The following is a 15,498-nucleotide window of genomic DNA, read 5'->3' as shown; positions in this document are numbered from 1 at the left end:
TGGAAAGCCCTGGAGGCGAACTGCTAAAGCTGAAGTCAGTTCGCGCACAGCACAGCTGCCCGGTGAGGGAGACAGGGTGGGCCACGCACAGCTGAGAGCCACGCTGGGGAGCGGCTCTGTGTCCGGGGACGCCGCGGACCTGCGGACCCCATCACCCAGGCCCCCCGCGTGGTGCGCTGTGCCCCGTCACCCCTAAAGTCGAGACCGCCGCTGGACGAAGTGGCGTGAGGTCAGAGCGTGAGGCGGAACCCCAGAAATCAGGTGTGAGCTTGGATGTGGGCAGCGGCAGAGGAGACGGAAGGGAGGGGAATCAGAAGGGCTGTCTTCTCGGGCAGGTGAGCGCGATGCCGAGGGTGACTCCCTGGTTCCGTATCAAGGCAGCTTCCCAAAGAGCCAGAGCTGTCACAGCACAGCAATTCGTGCACGCTCATGTCTGTGGCAGCACAGCTCACAAGAGCCCAGTCTCAGAGGTGGCCTGTGCCCATCACACATGAATGGATAAAGACAACAATTGGGGGAGTACTACTCTGCCATGAAGAAGCATAAGCTTGAGTCGTTTGTAGGAAAATGAGTGCACCTTGGGACCACAATGTTAAGTGAAATGAATCAGACACAAGTTTAAATATTAGAAACCCCAAATTAGAGCACAGATAAAAGATAGAAAATAGGAAGTAGAGAGACGGATCCCTTGCAAATGAGGAGGGGCAGGGGTGTAAAAAGAAAAAGCTGTGCCATCATTACATACCACAAACGTGTAAAACTAAAACCACAAAAGGATGCCTGGGAGGACAGTGGCAGAATCCTCTGTGGGAGGGTGAAAGTGGCATTCGAGCAGGGCAGTAAGACAGCGAGGTGAGGGTACCCCTGGAAGCCAAGCAAGAGTGTCCAGAGGCAAAGCGTGGCAGTCAGGAGAGGGGACCCACAGTCTCACCTACGTCCACCTCACAGTCCTGCGACGAGCGCCGGGTAACCTTCCTTCCAAACCGAGCTCTGCCTCAGATCTGTGTGGGGATTCGTCCTGTTCATCGCTGCAGAACTGGGGTGTTGTGGACACAAGGTCAGTGTGTTCTCTGGAGCCTGAGTCACCCGACAGAGCGCAGGGCACCACCCCTCTCCGGCCTGAAACCCACAGGGCATTTTCTCCCCAAAGAATGAGCTGCGTTTCAAGAACTGGGAATGCTCAGTTCGGGATCCTAAGCAAGGTTTCTGACTTGAAACTAATTCCAAAGCCCATAAAATGGTAATTCAGGAACTATTTTAAAAAATAACAGGATGGTGTCAGGCTAAGACCCTGCAATTGTGTGGGGGGTGATACTTCCTTTAGTATAAAATTTGTAAGTGTGAAACCAGTGCCAAAAAGACAGAGGACTGGGCTTTAGAGTTTGCTCACGTGGCTTATGTAACACAGTGTTGCCATTGCTTAAACACTGCTGTCTCGTGGTAGAAAACAACTCGACAGTCTGAAGTTACGCGTCATACTGAACGTGCTGATACCTGGTTTGTACACTGATCTTTTATCTCTCTCATTTTGTGTTTAGCAATATTGAGATCAGTCAAAACTTTGTCCCTTCTGCCCACCAATTCTATTTCCCTATATTTTCTGCTGCCTGCAAAGCTAGAATAAAAGTACATGATATTTTGTCCTGCATTCTTTATGAACAGTAATGGATCACACACCAATAATTTACAGAGAAGTAGGTTCAATTGGAAACAAGGTATCCAAAGGTGGGGGTCACTAGGGAACGACAGGGCTCAAGACTCTTACAGGCTGGACCTGTGGCGATTCCTGCACGTGGAGGCCCCGCCCACTCCACATCCATAAACTGTGTGGCACTGAAGAGATCCTGGCTCAGAACTACTCATTTTCTAAAGACCCAGCCACTGCCTGCGGGTGCAGCTCTTAGACATAGATGCATGCAGGCAGGTGGCCCTCACTGTGAACTACACTTCTCTGTTGGTTTCTGTTGTACACAGTTATTCTCAGTCTTATAGACCCAGGATCTCTCTATCAATTAGACATTTATAAGTTAGACATTTTTTCCATGCAGAATGCTCCATTTCAGTGAGAAAGAAAAAATGGGCCATGGTGCAAATCCGAAAGCAGAGCTGTCCCTGTGTGCGTATTAAGTGACGCAGACCTCTCGTTCTTTGCATAAATGCGATGATGTTAAGATGGCAAGACACGCATTTGACCCCTCCTCCTCTGACGACGTACAGTGCATTTCTTCCTGCATTCATATATCTGCTTGAGAAGAGCCCGTCACAAAGCCTCACCATGCGGGGGCACGCGGGCTTCTCCACGGGCTCCCAGGAAGCGGCTGGGTTTCTGAGGACGGTGGGGAGCAATGGTCCGTCCACCACCTGGGCTCCTAGACTAAAAATAATTTGTGTTTTGCTCCCATTCCCGAGTTTTCTGGGAAACCAAGGACCTGTTTATAAATGATCCATGCATGTGATGAATCATGAATAAAAAGAAAAAAGAATTAAGACAATTAAGATGCGTTAAGTATACATACCAATGCCCCACGATGGATCTGATCATCTGTGGCAAACACATACTAATAAAAAAGATTTCAAAATAAAAATGCATATGTAGTCTTTCCAAATTCATTTGTTTATTCAAAATATTTCATTCCACATTAATGACTTTAGTTAAAAAGCTCATACCAAAAGGAGAGATTAATGCATAAATCTGATCAGAAATTTCATAGGCAACCAAAGAGTGCAAACTGACATAACTGTGAACTTACCCTTTAATTCTTATGACTACCTGGTTCTGCAAGAAATCTGAAGTGGCTTACTCTGAAATGAGAACAACGAGAGGTTATTGTTGTTTTGTTTTTTAAGTAAAGGGGAAAATGAGTAAGAGTGACTGAAGGTGACTCATTTCTCCCTATTTATCTGAATAATTACATTTTATCTCATTCTAAGGAAAAAGTTAAGAAAAACAATGATTGCCCTACTTATTTTGACAAGCATCCAATAAATTGTAGGTATTTATTTGTTTATTTCTTCATCTACTTTTGAGACAGGGTCTCACTTTGTAGTTCACTGTAGCTCTGAACTCACTATGTTGTCCAGGCTGGCCTTGAACTCATGGAGATCCTCCTCCCTCAGCCTCCCTAGTGCTGGGACTGCATGGTGTGCCACCATGCCTGGCTCAGTTTTATTATTAAACAGAAATAAACATTTTTTATTGACTAGAGATAAATTGAGTTTGACTTCGAGCTTCTTGGTGTCCAAAGCAAAAGGGAAAGCACAATTTCTAGATTGATATGACCTACATTTAGAGGTTAATTCTACTGTTAGTCTAGTCCTAAAATCGGAGAGAAATTCAAACCAGGGTCTTCATATGGAGGTGATCTGTGAGGAAGTTAACAGTGACTTGGAATAGAAATTAGTGTGCACCAAGAAGTTCTCGTGAGCTGGGCATCTTACTAAGATTTGCACAGGCACTGCTTTATATCAGATGCATAAATGTCATTGTGATCCTTCTGCTATAACAGGATGAGTGAGGCTTAGTGACCTAACTAGGGTGCAGCGACTGCAGATCAGAGCCCAGACATCGCCCGCAGTGCCTCCCTGCTGACCGCTCCTATGAGGAGGCTCCGCTGGCCCCGTGAGGCTTCTCCACGGCCCAACACCAGTCCACAGCTCCTGAATAGCAGCCCTGAGCGGCCCTCGGATTCAAGGATGACTGGGTATGGGGCAAAGGGCCAACCTCATCCCGCACAGCGACCCTTCCTGTCCCCTTCCAGCAGGCCAGAGACAGACGAGCCTGGAAGCATGCGGCTGAGACTGGCTCTTCCGGAGCCTGGAAGTCAGGTGTTCTCTATGCCAAACAAAGGCAGCTTTGCATGTGTCAGCAACACTCAGCAGTGACTTAGAAACATTAGAAAATAAGAAATAGCCTACTTATAATAACGATAGTATTCACTGATTGCATGTTAAACATGACCCAGGTATCTTATCCTAAGTAACACACGTGCATGGATCTACAGATTCATTCTTATAAAAATGTACATTCACATTATCAGGCCCAAATGAATATACTCAGTACAGCACTGAGTACATGTAAGTATATGAATATTGCTCTGGGTTCCCTCCAAACCCAGGTTTGCACCTAAAAAGGCAGTCTGATGGTTTTCCGAAGTGGAGCCCCAAAGGAGGTTAGTTCAAGAGAGCGAGCACCCCAGGAATGGGATTGCTCTGCCGCCGCAGGTGTCACCCGCACCCAGCCTCCTGCCCTCTCCTCCCACTGCAGGAGGACACAGCTCTCTACCCTCAGAAGGTCGCAGCCTTACCAGAAAAACGGCCTTGTTGTGCCTTGATCTTAGACCTCACAGCCTCCGGACAGGGAGAAACTCGTCCCTGTGCTGCAGAGCTCCCGGTTGCCAAGTTCACAGTGGTGCAGCACAGGGGCACAGCGTGAACCGAGGCAACACCAGAGGGCCTGCTGAGCTGGGCTACATCGACATGGCTGCCTCTGGGATCCACCAGGGCAGACGGAGCCTCATTTGGCTGGGCCACACAGTGTACCTTTGGGGTCCAGGTCTTGCCCCTGGCCCTTCCTTTCTGGTGCTGTCCCCTGCTTCCCAGACTCCACGAGTTGAGCAGCTCTGCTCCTCCACACCCTCCCACCATGATGTTCCTGCCTGGAGCCAGCTTACCATGGACTGCATCCCTGAAACCATGAGCCACATTAAACTGCAACCCAAACCCACTGTGTTTATCACAAAGGGCCAACATGCCATTAAACATGAATGCTGAGGTTTTACTGTAGAAAAAAACAACTCACACATTAAAGTATTTTGCCTTAAAAGAAAGAAAGCACGTGTGCCACAGTTTCACCACTATTGCTCTAAGCTCCACTTCTCAATGCAGCGACGGGAAAGTCTCACACTAAGGAAACTCTGCTGAATCACTATTGGCAAGATCCGCTTCCATCTCGCAGTGTTGTTTGGAACACGGTCCCTCCCCCGAGTCTAAGGGACACACATACAAGTCAAGAGATAACCATAATGCCATGAGCTAACAGCTGCAATGCAGGGCAGCAACCGCAGCTGCCAGAAGCTCGGGACAGAGGGCAGGACCAGTGTGGACAGGAAGGAGGAGGAGGAGAGGAGGCCACAGAGGGGAGAGATCTCTACTAAGAACAGGAGAAAGTTTGTGTTCACCTAGCAACACTTCCCTAAGAAGTCTCCAGTGGGATTTGGCTCTGAACTGGAGAATAAGAGACACTTGTCTTTTATAAAATAGCTAACCTGTCAAATGTCCTTCATCAATTCTGCAATTTATTTATTGTTTCAGTGCTAAAATCAAAATATACATTAATTTTTATGTTTCTTCTTCTCCAAGGTAAAAACAAAGCGAGAATCCCGTGGATACTTTTACCATCACGGTAGCTGGCTCTGGTGTTAAGATTCTAGAGGTGACCCCGTGAAAGAGTCATACCTAACATGACGCTCAAACAGAAATAGAGCCGGCGGGCACCTCTCCGTGGTCACTAATCCTCCACACTTTTCATAGGCATCTGTTCTGTTCCATCCAGGCTGAATCTTTGTTTTGCAGAATCTCTCTGTTTAAAGAATTCACCATTAACCCATACAAGGTAAGCCGTGGGTTCCATCTCTGGGTAAATCTTGGAGGCTTCTCTGGAAGCCCAAGTTGTCCTATGCGTTCACACGCCTGTAAAGAACTGGCAAGAAACTGTAACAGAAGTGGGACTGATATGGAAGAGTTTTTCATCTTGGAAATCTGAGAAAACCCCTTAATTTGACACAATACAAATCCAAGCAGCTCCTTCTCTGAAGTGTGTGACTTCAGTTCTCTTTACTTCTACACTCAAGGGACATATTCCCTAAGTGGTTCCATTTTAAGTTAAGGCCACCGGAAAGAGTTTTCTTTTTCTCCTTTCCTCCTCCAGGAGTTCTAGATAGCGCTAGACTGGGGCCTGTGAATTCAGATGCCCAAGCTGCATGGGTGGTAACAGCCCCAGGTCAGACTCCCCCAAAATGCTCAGAGAGGGGTTTACCCCATACTACGGGCAGAAGAGGCCCCTGCTCAGTAGATGCGGTTCCTTCCTCACCTTGCCACACAGGGCGCAAGGAAAGCTGACCCCGGATAACCATGCCACAGTGCCGGGTTCCCTTCAGAGGGAGGATGAGCTTCTAATAGATGCCGCTGACTTCAAATGACAGTGAGGAAAGGGCTCAGGCAGGTGGGGCGGGAAGGTGCTGGGAGGAAAACCTGCCTGAGGTGTGGAGATGAACTTTGCCCTGAGGTCCTGGCAGACGCACACTTAGCAGGGCTCAGCCTGCACTGATGGTCCTAAAGGCCACCCCCCTCCTTGGAGCCTGCAGCGCAGAGGAGTGGAACCCAGGCAGCCGCTTCCCTTACAGCTTCCCTCACAAGCTAGGCAGAGAGCACTGTTTCTCCCTCTCCACCAGGAGATGCATAGCAGTCTCCCTGAAATGGGAGAGGAAGCAGTTCTGCAGATCACAGTACAGTGTACACAAAGCACGTCTGTCACTACCAATGCTGCATATGAAATTGTAACACAAATACATTATTTCGCTCCCTAGAAATTGGGTTTAAAAATTATTTCCGATCTCTGCAGTGACAGTTTAAACACTCATGAGTACAGTCTGGGTCCAGAACCAAAGACCCTTGGAGGAATGGCCAGCAGTAGATCTGGGGAACAAAACATACCATCTGAGCAAGACACATTTTCTTGTGCCCAGAAAGGAAACAAACCCGTCTAGGGTAAGGGCCTGAGCCAGAAAGACAGGAGCCAACACTGAGATGCCGAGTCCAGCTCAAGTGAGACAGTGAGGGGCTAGCAAAAGAAATGACCAGTGAGGCACTGTGAGTAAGTTTGAAGATGCAGCATCCCCTGAGTTAATAACGATGCCATCACTATCAGTGAAGATAAACAGAACCTCAAACACTGAACTCAACTTGCTGGGACACCACTGATACCTGAAAAGCAGCCATTGGGAGTGTGGCAGATTCCCAGAGAAGGTTACAGCACACCAGCTAAGTGCTCGCCAGCCCTCTGGGAGTGCGCTTTCACCGCCTTCCACTCGGGGTCTGCATCTCCTTCCCTGCAAGTGGACAAGGCCATGGGGCTGTCATGGCCGGGGCTGGGGGTACAGCCCAGTGCTAGAGAAGCAGCTGGGTAAGAAGTGCCGGCCCACCGCAGCTGGTTCTCTCTGGGCTAAACTTGAACTCTGAGGCCGCAGTGTAGACAGACCTGCACGAGCCTTCTCCAGAACCCAAGAGGCTGAAGAGCCAGGCCCCACCAGCAACCAGCCCACCACCAGGCACGGGGAAGCCGGCTCTCTTGGAGCCACCAAACCAGTGAAGAGCCACCTGATAAATCCGCCCCCAAAATGACCCAGCGAGACCAGGAGACTCTAAGCCCAGCCCAAATGGCTGGCCCACAAAGCTGACAAAGGCATGCTTTAAGCCGTGAAGATTTCCACTGGTTTGTTAATGCTACAACAAGTATTGTGCAGAGGAAGGGCTAAGACCGATCCCACCTTTCCTTACAAACCATATTTTTGGTAGTCACATATCTAGTTGATGAAGTAATGTTTTTCCTCATATTAAAAGTTCAGCCAGGGATTTAGTTCAGTGGCACCACACCTGCCTTGCAAGTTCAATCCCCAGTACTGTGGGGAAAAAAAGTTCATCTGATAAATGTAAGGAAAACACCGATGAATGACACAAAACTGACTCCTTTTAACCAAAATGGTGGCATTCGGTGAAAAGTCATTGGAGAAATTTTTAATATGGGATCAGATAGGAATCACCTGTCCACTAACAATAATTATCACAAAAAAATGAAAAGCCTGTTTTCCTATCTAGTGAAGAATGTGAAAAACAGAAAAACTTAGAGATGCTGCCAAAATATGTTGAACAAAAGAGTAATTCCAACTCCAGTGCACAGTTCTATTTATGGAATAATGGAGACAATACAAAGGGAAGGAAGAAAATCAAATATGAGACATTCTTTTCAATAATGCACCAGATTTGCAACCAAGTGTCCTCTGAGGACCTTCTTTGAGACTTGACTTGAATCAGCAACTTTAAAAAGAATTCTTAGTAAACCTGGGTGATTTGATTAAGAATAAAACACTACAAGACAAAAAGTTAGATTCTGTGAGTTGTGACAAGGGTATGATGTGTGTGCTAAATCTAAAGTTGGGATTGGCAAATAAGACAAAACCTTGGCAATAGCTGAATCCCTACAGTGAGTAATGAAGATGCTTGCGCTAGTCTCTATTTTGGAATGTGCAAGAAAATCTCCAAGTCCTCCTACAGGTACCATCCAATATCTCATTCTTCATAATTTTCCTTCACTCTTTCCTAACTGGACTCACGGTGTCTTAGTGGTTTCCAGAAACTGCAGTGAGGGCAGGTGTGAGACTCAGCTGAAGAGGAGCAGGTGCAAGGCCCTGGTCCAATGCCCAGCACCAAAAAGGAAAAATCATCAGTGTTCAGCTCCTGGGACCATAAGCCTTTCTATGAAACAAAGCTCCTTGCTTTACAAAACTACACTATTTTTGTTGTTCTTTTATCTTTTGGAAGACTGAACTACTTGCTGGTTGATCAATGTTGTTTTCCTTCTTCTTTAATGATGACCAATGTACCAATACCAACAAGATTTGCTGCTGTGATTTACTTATCCAGGTCAGTGTTGTGAAAGGCCACAAAAGTTTCTCTCTTTTCCATGTAATGCCCCTTTTGATTGGCACTCCCATTGTAAGGCTTATATTTCTGGAAAAACAAAATATGGCGTGAAGTAGACAGATGAGTATATGGGATGGTTATAGGAGTCATGTTTTTCATTGCATTCAGAAAGCACAACCAAATATTTTCCAAAACAGACCATATCTTAGGTCATAAACATGCTCAGATAGACGCAAAAGAAATAATCCCTTTCATAGCACTGGATCATTGCAGAATGGAACTAGAAATCAACAGCAAAACAAGCCATAGAAACTACACAGCAGACAGAGGCTGAATAATACATTATCGAATAATCCGTGGGTCACAGAAGAAATCAGGAAAGAAATAAAAAGTTTCTAGAATCAAATGACAACAGAAGCACAACATGCCAAAATCTACAGGGCACGAAGGAAGCAGGTCCACGAGGGAGGTTTACAGCTGTGAAGGCCACACAAGAACAGGGCAAGCTCAAATACATACCCGAATGAGGCAGCTCCAGGTCCTCAGAAAACAGAAATGCAAATCTGAAACTAATAGATGGAAAGAAATTATAAAGATCAAAGTGGAAATCAATGAAACAGAGATTAAAAATACACAAATGATCAATGAATCAGAGTTGCGTCTTTGCAAGGAGGGGAAGGGAATCAGAGGATGAGAGAAGAGAGGAAAGAAGGGAGAGGAAGGGAAAGTACAAAGGGTCGAGATGGGGCATGGACATGCACTGACTCCCCATGGTGAATGCAGTTATTCTGTATTGTAAATATACACTAATGAAAAGGGCAGCAAGTTAAATTCAGAAAGTGCAGAAAATCAGTCACAATTCCACTATGCCCTGACAACTACAATTGATATTTTGTGCTTATATACATAATTCTATTCTTATACACATACCATATGAATTCTTTGATATATAATAATAGAATCACAAAATATGTACAATTTCATAATTACATTAATGTCTTCAATTTAACAATATTCCATGAAACTTTTTCTAACATTTCTGTAGAATATATTCATTTCATCTTATGGATATTTTATTTTATCAAAATTCAGTAGATAACAATGTAAGTTGCTTCTTAAACTTTCCCTTAATAGACAAAACAGCATTAGACAATAATGTAAGCAAATCTTTGTGTATGTCCATGATGATTTCTTTAGGAAAAATTTCTAGAGGTAGAGTTGCTGATAACATATGATCATTTTTAAAGATGCTGATCTAACTCATCAAAACCCTCTGTAGAGAGATGATTTTACTTAATACTTCCCCTAGCTGTAGATGAAATGGTGCACTTTCCTCATGTTCCTGCCCAAGATGGGCAATCTCTCCTGAAGCAGTAGCTTGGTAAATGAAAAAATAAAACCTTGTTGATTCACTGATGTTCAAGGAAGTTTTTTTCTAAATGCATTCAGTTAAATACATAAGGGAAACAAAATATTTATTCCAATTATAAAAGTTGGCTCAAGTATTAGTTGAGAAATAGTTTCAATCTAACAGAAATTAAAGCAGGAAATTGGTTCTAGCTGAACACGTGAAGACATCTCAAGGAACTTTATAATTTGTAACACTGACTCTCTCAAGTGAGAATAACACTAAAGAAGAAAATAAATTAGTCTTCGGAGCTGATTTAATGGGTCTGGCCAGGGGAGCTCCTTGGATGTCTGGAAAAGCAAAGACTGTATTTTCAAGGAACAAAAAAAGTCTTGTCACATTACCCTAACATGCTCATTTTCATTATTCTTACATGAACTTTAATATTTTCTCACAATCAGATTGCTTCAATAAATAAAATTGAAACACTAGCAAAGAAAAATCTTGAAAGGTAATTCAGATTGCCTTGGGATTGCATTTACTTCTTAGAAAATGGGAGCCCCAGGAGAGGACATTCATCCTCGCACCTAAAGAGCTAAATTTACACGCACGTGAGGGGTGAGCTCACCGTGTTGTGTGCACCTGACCAGAAGAATGTGGTGTTATGGACACTGTGCCTCCCAGAATAAATTTCTAGTCCTTATGTACCATGAGGATGGGAGATTTAATTAAGCTTTGGGAGTGGGCCAGGTTGCTGGGTCCCACTTTTGGACTCGGGCCTGCAAAGCAAGTCTCTTCACTGCTGTGCAAAACATGGGGGTGGTGACACATGTTATTTGGAGACGATCTAGTCTGCTCAGTAAAAGAGATGGCGAATACTCAGCTGCCGCAGAAGGTAGTGCAGAGCAGCCACACTCCCAAATTCCCCGTCTCTCACAGGAGGAGTCACAGCTCCTTTGGGTCTTTGGTCCCAAACTCAGAGGGCACCAGACTTCTCAGGTCTCCGGGACTTGCTGCTCTCAGATTTGCACACCTGTAGCAGAAGTTTATTGCAAACAGATGGCTGAGTAGAGCTGACACTTCCTTCAAAGGACCTGCCTGGTGGCTCCCCTGCCGGTTCCCAGGTACAGGCCTGTGTGTGCTCCCGTGGTGGAGCTGAGGTGCACAGAGCAGCTGGCCACCTGGCCACATCCTCCTCTAGGCTGTCCACACCATGAATTCGGTCGGGCAATTTCTCACGCCTGCTGATGGATTTAACTTCAGTAACCAGCATAGTGCCTGACGTGGGGAAGCCCACAATCACCATCTGCCATATTAAACTAAGTAAGAGACACGTGAACCGGTGTGATTGGAGACCCAGGAGGGCACTTGTGAATACGTTAGGGGATGACCTGAGACAGCACTCCGGGACAGCTATTCCTTACTCCACAACCAGGAGGTGGCTTTAGTTGCACTTGATCAAGGGCCTGAGACAATTGGTCAGTGTCTCCTGACCACATCCTACCTGAACGATGACAAGAGGCCAGAGCTTTGCGCCCAGCCTTGGCCGTAGACACAGCCAGCACAGGGTCTGGGTCACTTGCCAGGAGAAAGGTCCCGAGGACAATAGATCAAGTGCATCACAATGAGCGTGGCCACACTCAGTCTCCTCCTGGGCCACTGGTTGGTCACTGGGGCCTCCAAGCCTGACAGCAGACATCCCGCTATTCTCTCCTGCATCCAAGCGCAGTCTTGCGTCTTCTCAGTAGAGAGTGCTGTAAAAAATGGCCAGTGAAGGGCTCGCCCATGCTGTGGGGGCAGCAGGCGGATGTGGGGGGACAGCCAGGGGAGCTGCACACCAGCCAGGGCCCCAAACAGAACATGGCTCCCAGCCTCACCTGCTGTCCTCCCAGTGTGGACTCCATGGCTTCTGGGCTCTGCTGGGCCAGCGTCCTCTCCCCTGCATGCCAGGGCACCCACCAGTCGTGCACACAGCACTCAAGTGCCAGAGGGTTCTCCCCTGGCTTGGCACCAGACCAACCAGCCCCTTGGGCTTCCTGGAGCCATCTCTTCACCATTGGTGGGTGCAAACCCTGTGGTTCCCTCATAGCTCGGGGGCCAGAGCCCAGCCTTGGGAAGGGTCCCAGTTCCAGGCTGTACTTTCCTGGGAACCCTCCCTCAGCCCTGGGGTGATGCATATATTATATTGTACAGTACAGCATCTGTACTCAAACTCAGCAATCCTGACTGAGTACCAAATTCGTGTGAGGGTCTATGTCTCTGTGGTCTGTGCTGAAGACACATCTGATGGGAAAGAATGAAATGTTTAAATACACTGCTTGCTGCTTTGCTACTTCACTGCTTACTGCCTTGCTGTCTTCTGCCTTCTGCCTGCCATGGACTGTTTCTCGCCGCAATGCCCCTCTGCCACGCCACCTTGCTTTGGAGTCAGCCAACTATGGACTGAAACAAACTGTGAGCCAAATAAACCTTTCCTCCTTTAACCTTGGGTGTTTTGTGTCAGTTATGAGAAAGGTAACTAAGACATACATAAATGTACCAACTCCCCATGATAAATATAATCTTCGTGTGCTGAAAACATGGACTAATAAAAAGTATCCAATGCAATATATATAGTGTCTTACCATGGCTTAATAATTTTTCATGTTCTGCTTTCCCTATTTCAGTTGAGGTGTGATTTCTACCCCAGATATCCCTGATCTAATATGCTGCCCTTGGCCATCCTATGCTTAGTGAGAAACAGTGAGCATGATTAGGCGGGTTCTCAGCTCAGGGCCTCAGTATACTCATCTGTACAATGAGATTAGATAATAGTGCATAATGTGGAATAAAATGAGTTAATTCACATAAGGTGCATAGAATATCATAGAGTACAGAACAATATTGGCTACTATTATTAACAGTTGTGGCATTTTATATTTTTCTATGAGGGGCTGCTGCAGTAGATCCTGATCTCCTGTTTGGTGCTTCAATGAAGGGTGAGAAGAAAGACTCAGAGACAGACTCAAAGAGAAACAGGGAACTGGGATGTCCAAAGCTGAGTAAGCAGAGACCCTGAACTGCTGCTATTTATTGGTGACACAATAAATGTTAAGTTGGGGTGAGGGGGCTGTGTGTGGTTGCTAGGGATCAGTTGGTGATACAGGTAAGGCTTGTCAAGGAAGAGACGAAGCACTCTTGTGTTAGGAACAGAACAGACCAGATATAGTTGTGGTAAATGATTAACCTGTCTTTACAGTTTAGAGGGTTTCGATTCTGGGAATGGAATTTGGGTAAGAGTCACTCTAACCTCAGTCTGATTCACTTCTCAAAACAAGCCAATTGCAGGGATAACTCTTTACAGCCTGCACTGCTTACAGTCTGCTTTGGACATAATCAATGTTTTTCCTTAAATTCTTCTTGTAAAGAAGTTTTCCCAAAACCCAAGATGTAAGTTAATTTTTTTTTTTATGGTGGCCTTAACTGGAGCTAATGCAAAGCCTTTTTCACTGAAGAGTAAAATAAAAAATTATTGGGCTAAAATCTAAATTATTTTTCTTGCATCCCTCAAAAGCAAAAATAAATGAAACATTCAAGGCTTTTGTCTGCGTAGAAATCCAACCCCTTATTTCTGCCAACATGGTTATAACAGAGACTGGGGTGGCTCTCCCACTGTGAGAAATATGACTTGTCCTGAAAATACAACTTAACAGTTTGGGCAACAGAAGGAAGGGGAGAAGGTGGGGAAAGATCTATTATAAAAGTAATATTTTTTCCTTTAAAGATTTAAAAACTTCCAGATACCAATTCAAACTTCTGCTCAGTGTACAGAAATTACAAAGTACTGGAAAATATAGTAAACATTATGGCAGAACGTTACATAAAGCTCACATTTCTACATGATGGTCACTATTGATCTTGCATGCATCTCTCCCTCTAGAGTTGGTGAGGTATCATTTTGTTAAAGTTAGGTATCATTTTCAGTCCAAATAGATGCTCAGCTCTGTGAAGTCCTTTTTAGCACCTATAAAGCTGCAATGTGAAAGAGCTTGCCTTCTGCAGTGTTCGTCTCAGGGCCTCAGCTTGCTGCCTGGTTTGCATCTTGCTTTTCCACTGACACTTGATCAGATCACTCACATGAGCAGGTGGCCAGGTGTGTTTTGCAGTGACAAGACAGGAATCTCACTACACCTCTCCTTCTGCTTCCTGGAATGGAAGGAGTTGCTTCTCCCGAGCTTTGATGTGCTGCTCCCCCATCCTAATGCTGGGTTTCTGTGGCTTTCTGAACAGCACCATGGACTCCTGGCCCTCACCCTCCACAGGAGGGTGACATTCTGCATGAAGTCTGTGCTCACCCACTTGCACACGGAGGCTTAGATGGCCAAAGAGCAAAGTGAAGATGTGTTCTGTGCCCCGAAACCTTCAGCACAACACCTCCTCTTTCATCATTGCATGATGTGAGCACATTTGGCTCACTTAATCTTTTAAGCCTCGATTTACCTTGTTTTGTAATCACATGACTAAGATTCAATGGTTTTATTTTTTTGGTTTTGGGGGGTTTTTGTACCAGGGATCAAACTCAGGGCCTTGTACTTGGGAGGCAGACACAGTGCCACTGAGCTACATCTCCAGCCCACGACTCAACAGTTTTAAAGATCTCTGTTAGCTCCAAATTCCTCATCATTCTATTTATTTCTTCTTTAAGTCCAGATTCTGTTGAGGGGATATCTATCCCTGAACACCCTCATATTTCTTGTCAGAGGCACAATGGTTATTGACATCATCCTGAAGGCGGACCACACCATTCTCCTGGATGGCTAGCAGCCGGATGGGGGATGCCTGGCACCCTCTCACCACCTTCCAAGTCCCCTCGTTCACTTCTGCCTCTGCCAGTCCACACTGGGTGACCCAGCAAGGCCTTTCTCTCACAGTCATAATCTCACTTAGAAGGCTGTGCTGATGATTGAGAGAGCAGACTTCCTACATATTTTCTATTGGACATAGGAGGTGAGACTCAAAGGACTAAAGGCAAGAGGAATAGTAGAAAAGTCCAGGCCCAGTTATAATGACTTAGTACCTGTCAGGGTTTATACCCTGGCTGTGCCCGTAAAGCCTCTATGCAGTTGTAGGCAGGGACTTTGAAAAATGATTAGATTCTAAGGGTTTAAGATAACTCTCTTAGTAGGCAGGGTCTGGTTGGAAGAGGTGGTCATAAAGGCATGGCCTAGAAGGGTGCATCTCCCTCCAGGTCCACCCTTCACTCTCTGCTTCCTGTCTGCCATGCGGTGAGCAGGGCTCCTCCACCAGGGCCCTGTGCCAGGCTCTCTTGCTTGGAGCCAGCTGACTATGGCCTGAAACATGAGCCACAGTAAAGCCTCGCCTCCTTAACTTGCAGCCACAGTGACAGGTGTTGTGTCTTAGCAACAAGGAAAGTGACCAAGACAGCATCTTCAAATTCCCAATGGGCAGTTTCC

Source organism: Fukomys damarensis, unplaced genomic scaffold (genome assembly GCF_012274545.1).
Source record: "Fukomys damarensis isolate Sample0158 unplaced genomic scaffold, DMR_v1.0_HiC HiC_scaffold_16, whole genome shotgun sequence".
NCBI lineage: Eukaryota > Metazoa > Chordata > Mammalia > Rodentia > Bathyergidae > Fukomys > Fukomys damarensis.
Note: the sequence above shows the minus strand (reverse complement) of the source record.